We start from the raw sequence: 12,193 nt of genomic DNA on the forward strand, positions 1-12,193 counted from the left end.
AAGAATCCTCCAGTGCCAAAGGGGTGGTTTCTGGCCACAAGTGGCCAAGGAAAAATTTCCTTTGTGAACTTGCTGCCAGTGGAAAGCTGGTGGAGACTTCTCTGAGCCACCTCTTACTATTGTGGCACATGGAAAATGCCAGAGAAAAAGAAAAGAAAGAAGAAAAAAGGAAGAAAAAACGAGTGTAGCAGAGCAGTTTCTGTTATCTCAATAGAAGGTGCTAGTGAAAAGCTGCAGGAGCAGCTGAGTTCCCAGTGTTCCCTCCCAGGATACCTGCACAGAGCACACAGGGAGAAAGGATCTGCTGCCACCTCAGCCAGCTCGCATGCCTGCCATTTGGAAATGTCAACGGGGCCCTTAATTTCCAAAACCCTTCTTCCTGTTTCTATTTTAAACTAAAAGGAACCACTCAGAACTTGCAGAAGAAGGCCCAGCCCTAAAGCTCTCCCGGCTCGGGGCATCTGAAGCAGCGGCAGAAAATGCGCTTGCAATTTGTTGCTGCTGTTTTTTGTAACTCTGTTAACAACATTTGGAATTTTGTTTTAAAGAAAGTGGAAGGGGAGTGGGGGGAAAAGCACAATTGGCACAGCTCAAGTCAGACACCCAAGTCAATACATCAAACATTTCCAGTGTGATACCCTGTTTCCAGCTCACTTCCATACACTGTGGATGGGAGCTTCCCTCGTTTCCTTTGGGATACCCCCCCAGACATAATTCAGCTCATTATCAAGAAGCTCCTCTAAATATCCAAGCTCAGTATTCTTTTTTCATTCATTTTATCATACCAATCTTGATTATGCCTCCCCCCTCGTTCTAAATCATTCCTTTATTACTTGGATATATTAACACTCTCCCTCTCAGTGATAATCAGTTACATTCAGAAAAACTTAAGATGAACTCAATTAATTAATAAGAAAAATTTGTAAATCGCTGCCATACTCTCTAATTAGCCACTTCCCACTCCTGCACAAGAGCAAATGCTGTCTTGAGAGTTTGGACTCAATTATTTGACCCAAAGTTTGGAGGATGAGGACCCAAATGCATCTTTAAACACACAGAGCAGTTTCCTGAAGTGAGGCCACGCAGTTTGAAGCAGTTAAATCCAGCTGGCTGCATGATCCATACAGCTGTGGCTTCCCTCAGCTCTTAAATAAAATATCAGGGTGTGTTTCTATTGTTTGTTGGCTGTCATCAGCCCATCTTTCAGCTGACGGGGGTTAAAGGCTATGTAGATTCCTGGGACAGCTGTTTGGTAATTGTCACAGGCAGTTACTTGGTAACCCAGGAACAGCAATCTCAGGAGGTGGATTCTTGGTTGCTAAGCGATAAATTCAGGTAAAATAACCTCTTCCTGGATTTTATTGCAACTACAGGCTCCAACTGTATAGTCCTGTGCTTCTTTTTTCTTTTTTTTTTTTCCCTTTCTTCTCAGGGATGGAATTTAAAATTATTGCTGAATAACTTTTCTGGGATCTCATACAGCATTCAGCATGGGTTAAATGATGTGGCACCGTTTTCTACCGCTATTTAAAAGGATAAATCCACAACTGCAGCCTGTGCTGCTCATTTGCTGGGTGCAGAAGAAAGATTTACACAACAACAAGCTGGGCAAAACAGAGAAAGGGGCAGGTGCTGCTCCAAAAAGGATTTGCTGTTCCTATTTCCCTTTCTGGGGGGTAGGAATTTTTTTTATTTATTTATTTTTAAGAGACTGCAACGTGCAGGTTTGAGCTGAGCCAGATGCTTTTGTGCCTAAGGCTCGCTGAGCAAAGCACTGCAGCCCTCACTGCCCTTGGCAGCATCGTAGGGGTCAAACTCCCACATGGACACAAAGTCCTTCAGCAGTTTCCCCATGTGTGTGTCACGAGCAGGAGCTCAAACAGAACCTCGGCTCTGGACTCAGCTCTCAGTGCTCTGTAATTTCTTCATGTGTGAAACAGATACTGGCAAGACTTATTTTTCTGCATGACAACCTTATTTATGAAAGCCTTAGAGGGTGAAATCCTCAATCTTCAATTTTCAACAAAGGTATTTTTATTGGTTGCTACCTTACCATTACCATTGAGTAATTCTCATGTCCAAATTACAACAAATCAACACACGCCTTCCTCCAGAGGAGATGTGCAAACAGAATTTGGCTGAGTTGGCTGCACTAACCCCATCCTGCTCTTACAGAGCAGGACAGAGAAGGGCTGTGGTCAGGGCTGGGCTCCTGGATGCACAAGAAAGGTTCAGCATTGGCTCCAGGCTGGGAGCCACGTGGAGCTTCCCAAAGGATCTGTGTGTCAGGCAGCAGCAGCACCTGCCAAGGTGCCGGCCCAGCTCCCTTGTTAGGAGCCTCTGACCACAAAGAAAATTCCATCCTAATTCCTCCAACATCCCATCTTCCTCACCCTGTGCATCCAAAGGAGCCTGTTGGTCCCTGCCCTGGGATCACGCTGTCTGCGCCACCTCGTTTCCCAAACACACCAGAAGGACTTGGCAGAATTCTCTTTTGTTATTTTCAAAGGGAAGAAATCAAAGGTGTCCCTGTATCCAGACCCTGGTACAATAACCTGAGCTCTGGGAACAATTCTAAAGCTCTAAAGAGCTGTCAAGCTGACATCAGGAACCTTCAGGGAGGATTTCTGCAGCCAGTTCTACAAAATCCCAGTGACCAAGGCAAATTCTTGCCTCACTGACAGGAACTTTACCATGAAGAAGTGAACTCCTCGAGCCACACTAAAATCCTAAGGACATCCCGGCTAGCTGAGGAGCCCTCCTGTTTTATTAATAAAATCGAAACCAGAGAATTGGTTTGAATGAGAAACACACTGACATGTAACAAACCCTTTTGTCACAAAGATCACAGAACTGTTCCTCTTTCAATCACTACAAAAATTACTGTTAAGGAGAAAGAAGATCTGGGATGTGTATATACAAAACCAGGAGAAAAATGATGGTTTTCAGTGAGACAAAAGACACATTTTTCAGAGATACTGTATTTCTGGTGAAGGAAGAAGCCCATTTGCTGACGATTGCCTTCATACCTGAGGAAAATGGCTCACTCCAGGATGAGCCAAGGTTTTGATCCTTGCAGGCTGCTCAGGGAAAAGCTGACAGAGTGGCTGAGCCCAGGTTCTCAACTGAAGGGCCAGTGGAAATAGTGCTTTCCACTCCTTTATGTGCCATATGGCAAGTGCAGGAGTCTGGCTGGGATTTCTTATTGATAATTTTAGCTTGATGCTCAATTTCTGCAGCCCCAGGAAGACAAAAGCTCTAAAGCTGCATTGTTGTTTAAGGCATTAGGTTTGCATGTAAGCAGATAGAAAATACCACCTGCTCTGGAAAAAGTCAGGTGAAATGACACACAGAGTTAATATTCAGTGAAAGACTGGGGTCTAAAGACAGTGGAAGTCCAAGGAAGAATGAGCTGTGGCTTTCAAACACACAGAAACAAAATCCAGTAGCTGGGGATGGGTCACATTTCACACTACAGACTTTAAAGGACATACACATTTCAATATATCTCATTTAAAGGTATGAAAATCAGCTCAGATTAAATATAATAATACTCTATAGGCATCTATAAACCACTCATCCTAACCCATTTCATTGCTTCTTCAAAACAGGGGAAAGCAACTGTATCCAAATACAGAGGCAAATATCTGTTTCTGTGTGAGGTGAGGCTGATCCAGCCCCTATGGAATCAATGAAAACATTCCTGTTGACTCCAGTGTGCTTTGGATCAGGCTCCTCCTAAGGGAGAGTCTTATACCAGGGAATTTTCTATTGCAGGACCTCTCAGATTCTGTCTCAGAACTGTCTTTCTGTTCCTCAAAAATACTTTTTCAAGGAAACAAGGTGCTGTCTTTTGTGAGATATTTTCAGGCAGATTTGAATGCTGAGCAAAATTACTTTTATACAGAAATCTCACTGATAAATGGTTATTAAACATGTTTTGAAATGCTACAAAGACCTGTCTCAAGAATTAAGCATAATATTTTATTTGTTTTATGCAGAAAGGAAACAATTGTCCATTTTCCCAGAGCATATATATCATCCTGTGTCTAAGAGTCATTGCTTTCCTTAAAATGACATTATTTTCATTATATTTTTTATCCTTTTTTTTTTTTTTAATGTTTCAGATGATAATTAAACTTTTAATAATTAAGCAATGCCTTCCTGAGAATGGCCAGGCCCTGTTTCTGTTTCCTTATTCCCCTGCTGCTTAGGCAGGATCCCTACCTAAAGCAGCAGGAATTAAACAAGCCACGACTTTTTGGGACCCAGGCAAATAGAGCAGAACAGAGAAGGCAAAGATTTTTAACTCACACAAACCTTAAAATAGCACCCTCCTTGCTTGTCATTTTTGTCCCTTGACAAGATCTCCTGGAAAAAAAAAAAAAAAAAACCAAATTTTTGCATTTTCAGTCTCACAAAAACCATGGGTTCTCCAGCAACGAGGCAAGGGAAAAAATCAATACTTGCCATGTACCATGTAACCAATAGAATAAGGGCAATGATTTATGTATGGATGGATGCAGACTGAATCAGCTGGGGCCTCAAACACAGGCACAGAGAGAAGGAGCGAGAGAGAAAGAGAGGTGTGGGGGTGAGCTGGACTGCAGTGATTATTCCTCCACTATGGCCAGATTTTTTTTTTTCTGCAGCAATAATCCCCCTCCCTGGCGCTGCAGGATGTGCAGGAAGGACCAGCAATGTGTGGAATATATGCTGGAGCAGCTTTTCTCTTTTTGCCTCAGAATAATGATGCTGTGTTGAATATTGAGGTACAGTAAAAAAGGAAGAGCGATACATGGGCTGCAGTCCTTCAGGCGTCCAGCTACCTCCACCCTAATAAAGAGCAGCCCAGTGGGGCAACAAGAAATAGTTTAAAGAGTCAAATTATCAACAGGATAAAAATGTACCATCACTGCTTCATGACAAGGAAAAGCAGGAAGGGCTCACTGAAGAGAACTACTTATACCCCAGGAGTTTCTGCTGAGAATAGAGTTTTGTAAATTGGATTACCAGGGACACAGCACCATAAGGTATTTAATGACTGTGGTAACTTTTAGGGTATGTAATACTGCTGTTGCTTTAGAAACAAAAGCATCATGCTAAAGATTTACTTGTCTGTTTGTGTGATGTAGGCTAGCAATAAACACTTATCCAAACTATATTCAGTGCTTTATTGCTGTACTGTTAATAAATAGCTTGTAGATGACTTTAAAGTGAGAGTAATTTGCTGCAGAAATGTCATACTATTTTATTAAAAATACCTCCTGTGTAGTTTGTGCCAAGTGCTAAAATAATCCATAAACATTCCTGCGATTCCTCGGAATTCAGGCTGTATTTACATTTTGCAGAATCAGATGTTCGTTCAGGACTTTCAATATCGTAGTTTGCCATGAGGTAATCTTGTTGTAATTAATATTTCTGCCACAATTACCGCTGATGACTGAATCAATTCTCTTTTCTTTCTATAACATTTAGACAATATTTAGCCCTTGGTATTTTCAGTCTGTTTCTTGAAAGGCAAAATATTTCAGATAATGCTATAGAACAATAGGAGGCCACCAGTTACATACACCAGTTAGGCAATGTTAGATCAATTAAAGCTTTAAGAATTGGGGGATGTTTGAAAGCCTTGAATTTTATAGGTGTCTGGGAATTGATCAGGTCAGAAGAGAACAGAAATAATTTCCATTCTGCCTTCCCACACCATATTATGACAATCTGCTCACAAGATTAATCACCGGCTACGAAACAATTGTGTTTTATGACGAAAATATAAATTAATATAGGGACAAAAATTAGTTTAAGTATAAATAGGTTTTTGTTTTCTAAAGAATGAGGTTGCATGTCACCAGACTTTGCACTTGAATTATAAAAACTCAGAGTATTTTGCTTTACTATTACCTGCCTCTACTGTGCTTAGCATAACAGAGCATACACCTGTATGGGCATAGCAAAAAAGCAGGAAAATAAGAGCCTGAAAACAGAGTTGGTATTTGATTTCCCAGTCAGCTGACAATGGCAGACAACAATAAATTTCAGAGAATGAAAGTATGAAACGCTTTCTAAAGCAGAATAAGTATAAACAGCTCATTTTTAATTCAGTTAGAAAATCCTTCTGGTGGCAAACACTCAACAGCAGTAACAACCATCTGATTATCTGTTCCTAGGTCCCTCATCCCCCTCTTTCTATTCATCCCACAGATTAGAATCTTGATAAATTTCAACATTTTAGAATGATGTTAGGATACAATGGACAAAGATGCAGCCCATGAGCCAAACAAAGCACAACAGAACATGACCCACAAGAGGAGACACCTTAGCAGTAACTTGTGATGTGGGGATGAAATGATGCGCACAATTCAAGGGGAATTTTCCAACCGCCCGAAGTCCTGGAACAGAGCAGGCTATGGAGAGCCTTACCTTGGAGCAAGAATTGTAATTCTCCTCCTGCTTTCTCTCTCTCAATAAACAGAACAGAAACTCCACAGATGATGATGATGATGATGATGGACTTCCTTGAGTTTAGTTCTGGGCTTCAGCCATGAGGCCATGGACCTTTGGAGGTGGCGAGGGAGCAGCACGGAAAGCTGGGCAGCAGCCCCAGCGAGGATGTGAGGGGCCAGAGGAACAGGTCCCGGCTCTCCACAGCACCAGGGCCAGGTGAGTTCCACCAAACAATGCTTTGGAGGCAGGGATGTGGCAGTTTGTGTTGAAAATGACTGAAATTTGTGTTGAAAATGAATGAAAGCATTTTCCTTTCTCCTGGCCCTGCACTGCTTTGATAACTCGAAGCACAAGGTTGTGCAGTTCAAATAGCTGAGCAAAGCCTCTTTTGGTGTTTGAATAGAGCAGCAGAGCTCATCTGAAAGCAGCAACACACAGGTCCACGTTTCCTAAACAAAAGGAGAGGTGCGCTGTCACTCCTGCAGTCCTGCACTGCTCTCTCTCAGCTCAAAGGTTCTGAGTGGCAAAGGAACTTCAGAAATGGAGCCAGAGTTTTATAATGAGGGAAAGATTACAGAAATTATTGAATCTGCAATACAGAAAATGATCCCAATGTTTCACGTGTACCAATAAATGTCTGTTTCTATCCAGCACACGATGTTCTCTTTGCAAATCACCATTTGAAAAGACACTGAAGTTGAGAAGAACATGGTGAAATCCACAGCTGAATTTTTAAAAGCTGACATATAAAATACTAGAGAAAAAAAAAATCTTATTTATCATTTTAAAAGGAAAATATTTTAATCTGATGTTTACTGCAACTCACTTCCTTAGCATGAGTTCAGTTTTTATGAGGAGAAATACACACTTGGGCTTGCTCCCATTTACACTGATGGTGAGATTATCAGTAGAACTAAATTATTCTTGCTGACATCTTCTTAGCATTTTTAATATTTGTGTTTTGGAAACAACAGAAAAGAAAGAAGAAGGTGTGTGACTTTAACATGTCTGTAATTTTTAATTCATTTTCCATGTGAGGAAATATGCATATACAACTGTGTGTTAATTTGTTTTCAAATGAGCCTGCAGAAATTTCTCACTTCTTTAAAAGCAGCAGGATAATTTAAAATTATTTAGGGATGCACCGATAGAAACACATTTACAACTTTTTCTGACATTGAAGTATTGTAGTTTGTCCCATGAATAAGGAAATGTCAGAAAGTGTCACAGGTTGAAATGCCTCATTGTGCTGTAAAAACTGGAATACTGTGGAGCAGCAACATCTGGATTTTTGATGTCTTTGTAAATTTTTGTCTTGGTGTGGTCAAAGGACCATGGATATTTGTTGGAAACTGCTCAAGTACTTCTGCAAAGTGCAGCACTGTCAGCTCCAACTAAAGCTAGCTCCTGGGGAAATGAACAGCCCAAGATCCTGCCTAACACAAAGCAGAGGGAATTTAACAGAAATGCAACATCTGCAAGGTGTCAAATTTAATATACAATAAAAGGGAAAAAAAGTCAACCCAAAAGCATTGTAGGCCCTGATTTTGGAAGTGTTTGGATCACAAAAGCAGTGCCCACTCTGAAAACAACACAGTGTTCTCCAGGCAGGGCCTCAGTGCTGGGAAAAAAAATCCAAAGAGGAAACTGAGCCCTGATATTTGCCATATAACAAGCCCCAAATATTGGTGTATCAATGCCCCCTGAGCAGTTGGAGAGCTGGCAGCGATCATTTGCAATTACTGTAATTACATTCATTCTTTGCTATCATTTCCCATTCTTACAGTGCACAACATCTGATTCTTTTATCTCATGCAAACCACCCCAGCTCTGTCAACAGCTCCTGAATTTTTAAACAGGTACCTTTCCCTCCCCTCTTTTATTCTGCCCAAAATTTTCTGACCCCAGATCCTAAAATAGAACAATTTCCACGGATTAAAGAGTTCTATAGCAGTCACCTAATAAACCACTATTAATTATAATAGATTTTTGTTTCTTCTTCCAATGATATTTCCATGGCAACATTTTCAGGTTCTATTGTTGATGGTGTTCTTCATTCCCAGAGAGGGTTAACCACGGGGCAGGAAGGGCAGGCTGTTGGTCAGCCTTTATTTTCTCTGGTCCTTCAGCAAAGGTTAGTTGAGGTCACCAGAAGCCAAAGGGTAATTACTTTTCCTCAACAGGGTTAAAGTCACACAGATTGCTATTGAGACAACTGTATGGATGACCTTCAGGATTTTATGTTCAATCTTCCTTTCTTTCAGCAGAGCAAATGTTAATAAGGAAGCAGAGAGGGTAAGAGCCCGGTGAGCTGGACACTGCAGCTCCACACTCTGCAGTTCTGCTCCCAACTGCTTGAGCAGTTTTGCAAAAAAATAGCTTTAGGTGAGCCCAGACCACAAAAGGTTGCACAGTAATTAGGTGTGAAAGCTATCAATAGCCAAAAAGGATTTGCTGGGATTTCTCTAGTCAATTAACAATATTCCAACCCAAATTAGAAATTTTTAGGAGAGCCAGCACTCCCATATTCTGTTTCAGAGGCCTCCATTTCATCATTAATGCCACTTCCTTCACTCAAAGGAACGAGCTGGAATTGCAGGCTTTAACTAGGCAAGATTTTAGTGCTCAGTGTCTCGGGCCTGGTCCCTTCTTTCAGCTTCTCATGGAATAGCCAGCAAGGCAGGAGCCTGGTGGGGATGGAGGAGACAGCAGCTCTGACCTGAACTGCAGGGAAAGCCAGGGAGATGGTTTGGGTAAATGGGGGCTTTACATGGATTTGGGGGAAGGAAAATGGGCTGGTAGCACAGCAGCATGCTAGATAAAGTGGAAATGCACTCACACTGTGAACCTGCCAGCAGCAGAGCTGCAGTCCATATAAAATCCCGATGTGTGAGTGTAAATCCAGCTGGGTCTCAGGCTGCTGGGCTGCTGACAGGCACAGGGGGCGCCTGGAGCACTGGGAGCCAGCGTGTCCCTGCTCCAGCCCCTGCACCAGCACTCCCAGCCAGGCACTGCTCTGCTCCTTTCCCTGCCACAAACTGAACGTCCCCTGGGGCTCCCCGGGCACCACTGATCTCGTTACCAAAATTAACAGCCCTGGGTTACTTCTGGAGGTACGCCTTAAAGTAAATATTGCAGCAGTGAAAGTCAATAATCCAAAGCAAGGGGGAAAAGAAGGGGAGGGTGTTGTCTTTCTCAACCTTAGTTTCAGTTTTCTGTTGTCTGGCTTCTCTTCTCAAGCTCAATGTTGACAAAATAAAATAAATAAATAATGCAAGGATCAGGTCCTGATCATTAAAATATCCATTATGAGTCAGGGAAGTGCAACTCAGCTTCTTGATTGATGCATTACGGCATAAGCTCAGCACAAGTTATAAATAATCCCAATGCTGATAGATGACAAATGGAAGATTTGGTAATCAATCAATTCAAATGGGGCTAAATGGAAGAATAATGCATCATTTATACTTGGCTGTGTTGTACAGTATGTAAATTATTGAGCACTTGCTATAGCACTGTCACATCAGAGAGCTGGTGGACAAACATGCTCATAAAACACAATTATCAGACTCTGTTTAAGCACCTGTGGGACACAGCCAAAGGGCCACAGAAACTTTCTTCTCTCCAGCCTGAACAAGGGCAGATCTGCCTGCTCAGAAGTTCCCCTTTTCCCAGGGAAACTGCTGTCTTCAGAGTTCAAATACCAATTCCCAAAGAGAAATCACATTAACCAGCATTGCAGACAAGATCAAATTTAGGGTAAGTGCATCATGGGACCATCCCCTAAGAAACAGCTCCAGACTCAGGAATCTAAGAGCTACAGTTTCAGATACAATGTCATGTAAGAGAATCAAACTCACCGTGCTAGGAAAAGCTGTGTTTGAAAGGCTCTCAAGCCTTTCCTTTACGAGATGACCCTATACAGCAAGCACACAGTTACAATTTGTTCTGAACTTGCAGTCTTACACCTCACTAAATGAATTAAGATGCTACATTTGTTGGAAAGGGAACTTTCACTAGACAGTGTGTCAACCCCAGGCAGCAAAAAGCACAGATAACCAATGCCCAGGGGCCACTCACACCACACTGCTTCTACCTAAACCACAGAATCGTGGCATGGTTTGGGCTGGGAGGGGTCCCAGTGGATCCAGTTCCACACACTGCCATGGGTGGAACCAATGTCATAGTAGAAGTTCTTCTTTCCCATCTGTTTTGGGAAAATTGGGCTTTCAGGAGAACTTATAAACATCCAGGGCAAAGCTAGAAGATCCAAGGAAGCCCCAAAGAAATTCAGAGAGCTGGATTTATCTGCTTCCTTAGGACTTGTAAAGAATGACAAGAACCACAAAGTGCTGATATTGGTACATCAGAGGGCCAAGGAACATTTATCCACTGCTTTTTTTATTATATTTAGAATATATTTCATCCAATTTCATCCTTGTGACTTTCTTAGAACCAAATGCAGACTTTCTGATTGCTATCAAATCATTAAAAGCCACAGTGATATGATACACCTAACAAGCATTTTTATAGATTTAAAAGCCAGAAATAGCACAGCCTATGACTAAAAAGAAATTATAGCTTCTTCTTACTTGAGTAAATCTATGGTAGGGTAGCCCAATTACTAATGATTTGTAAATGGTCATTTGGAAACACTTTGCATCTGCAAACCCTGACTGGAAATGGTGCAGACTTGGAGAGGTCCAGCTGCACAGGCATTTGTTCACTTTGGAATCTTCCTCTCAGGGTCTTTTTGTGGTTTGTAATGAACAGACACGGAAAAACAGACTCTGGAAACCACCAAGGCTTCAAAATCGTGCTCTCATCTCCAACGTACAGCCTGCCTTGGTCACTCTGTGTTTGTGCCCATGGAGCTCTAAAATGATATGGGGTTTTGGTGAAGAGAACAATTGGAAACCAAAAAATATCGAAGCTGTTTGCTGATGTTTTATCCATTTCCTTCAGTTTTCTTATAATTCCTAGTCTCAGGATTAGCTATACAAAGATAAGCATTTTCCAGCTGTAGTGTAGAGCTGATACTTTTAACCTGGGCTTTTAAAAAGTTAATGGTGCTTGAAGCAAAAAAACCCTAGGAAACCTATCTTGGAGCTGGCAGGAAGCCTGTGGCACCCCAAATATCACAAAGGAAAGGTAATGAGGTTTCCCAGATGATAAAACTGGAAAGTGTGCAAATGCAACAAGCTGGCAAATCCACTTTATCTCAGAACTGCACAATCTTGCCTGATTTCCCTTTTCATGGTAAAACTAGTAAGAAATTAAAGTGCTCCTCCACCAATCCCTCCTCATCCCTTCAGGCCTATCCCATAAGCCAGGTGAGAGCTGTAATGTCCAGACTGGGTAACTCTCTCTTGCAAGGGAGAAAGACATCAATGTTACTCTAAATCATATTTTCCACTTTGCCCCTTGTGCCATAAGGGCAGGTGGGCTGTGGGATCAGTGTTTCTTTGGGTGTCACATGTGGGAAAAGCACATCCCTGGCACAGCATTTATCTGTTCACCCATGACAAGTCCTCCCTTCCACGCTGTGACCCTCTGCATCTTGATTTTCTGTCAGCTTTTAAACCCCAGCTAATTAGAAGATTCACTACACCTTATGATTCCTGACTTTCACAGTTTCTAATTAGTCTCTGTAGCAGTCTGTTACCTAAATGAATTGTGATATTCCACTTGGTGTGTTAAATGAGAATCACCAACAAACATTCCATTTTCTCCTTAGCATTATTTA

General features: G+C 41.8%; 1 protein-coding gene across 46 annotated transcripts in view; it reads right to left on the minus strand.

The window, feature by feature from the left end:
* Positions 1-12,193, minus strand: part of CCDC85A (coiled-coil domain containing 85A) — a 218,928-nt gene that overhangs the window by 101,023 nt on the left and 105,712 nt on the right. For 20 of the 46 annotated variants that reach the window (XM_086875015.1, XM_086875012.1, XM_086875042.1 and 17 more), the window contains one exon: positions 4,321-4,371. The exons of 21 other annotated variants lie outside the window; for them this stretch is intronic. The gene's annotated coding sequence lies outside the window, so the exon portion shown is untranslated. Of the gene's footprint in view, positions 1-4,320; positions 4,372-6,423; positions 6,897-12,193 lie in introns of all 46 variants that reach the window. 5 more of the 46 variants (XM_086875034.1, XM_086875038.1, XM_086875044.1 and 2 more) reach the window with 1 other exon arrangement.

Source organism: Cyanistes caeruleus, chromosome 2 (genome assembly GCF_971803275.1).
Source record: "Cyanistes caeruleus chromosome 2, bCyaCae1.hap1.1, whole genome shotgun sequence".
Taxonomy (NCBI): domain Eukaryota; kingdom Metazoa; phylum Chordata; class Aves; order Passeriformes; family Paridae; genus Cyanistes; species Cyanistes caeruleus.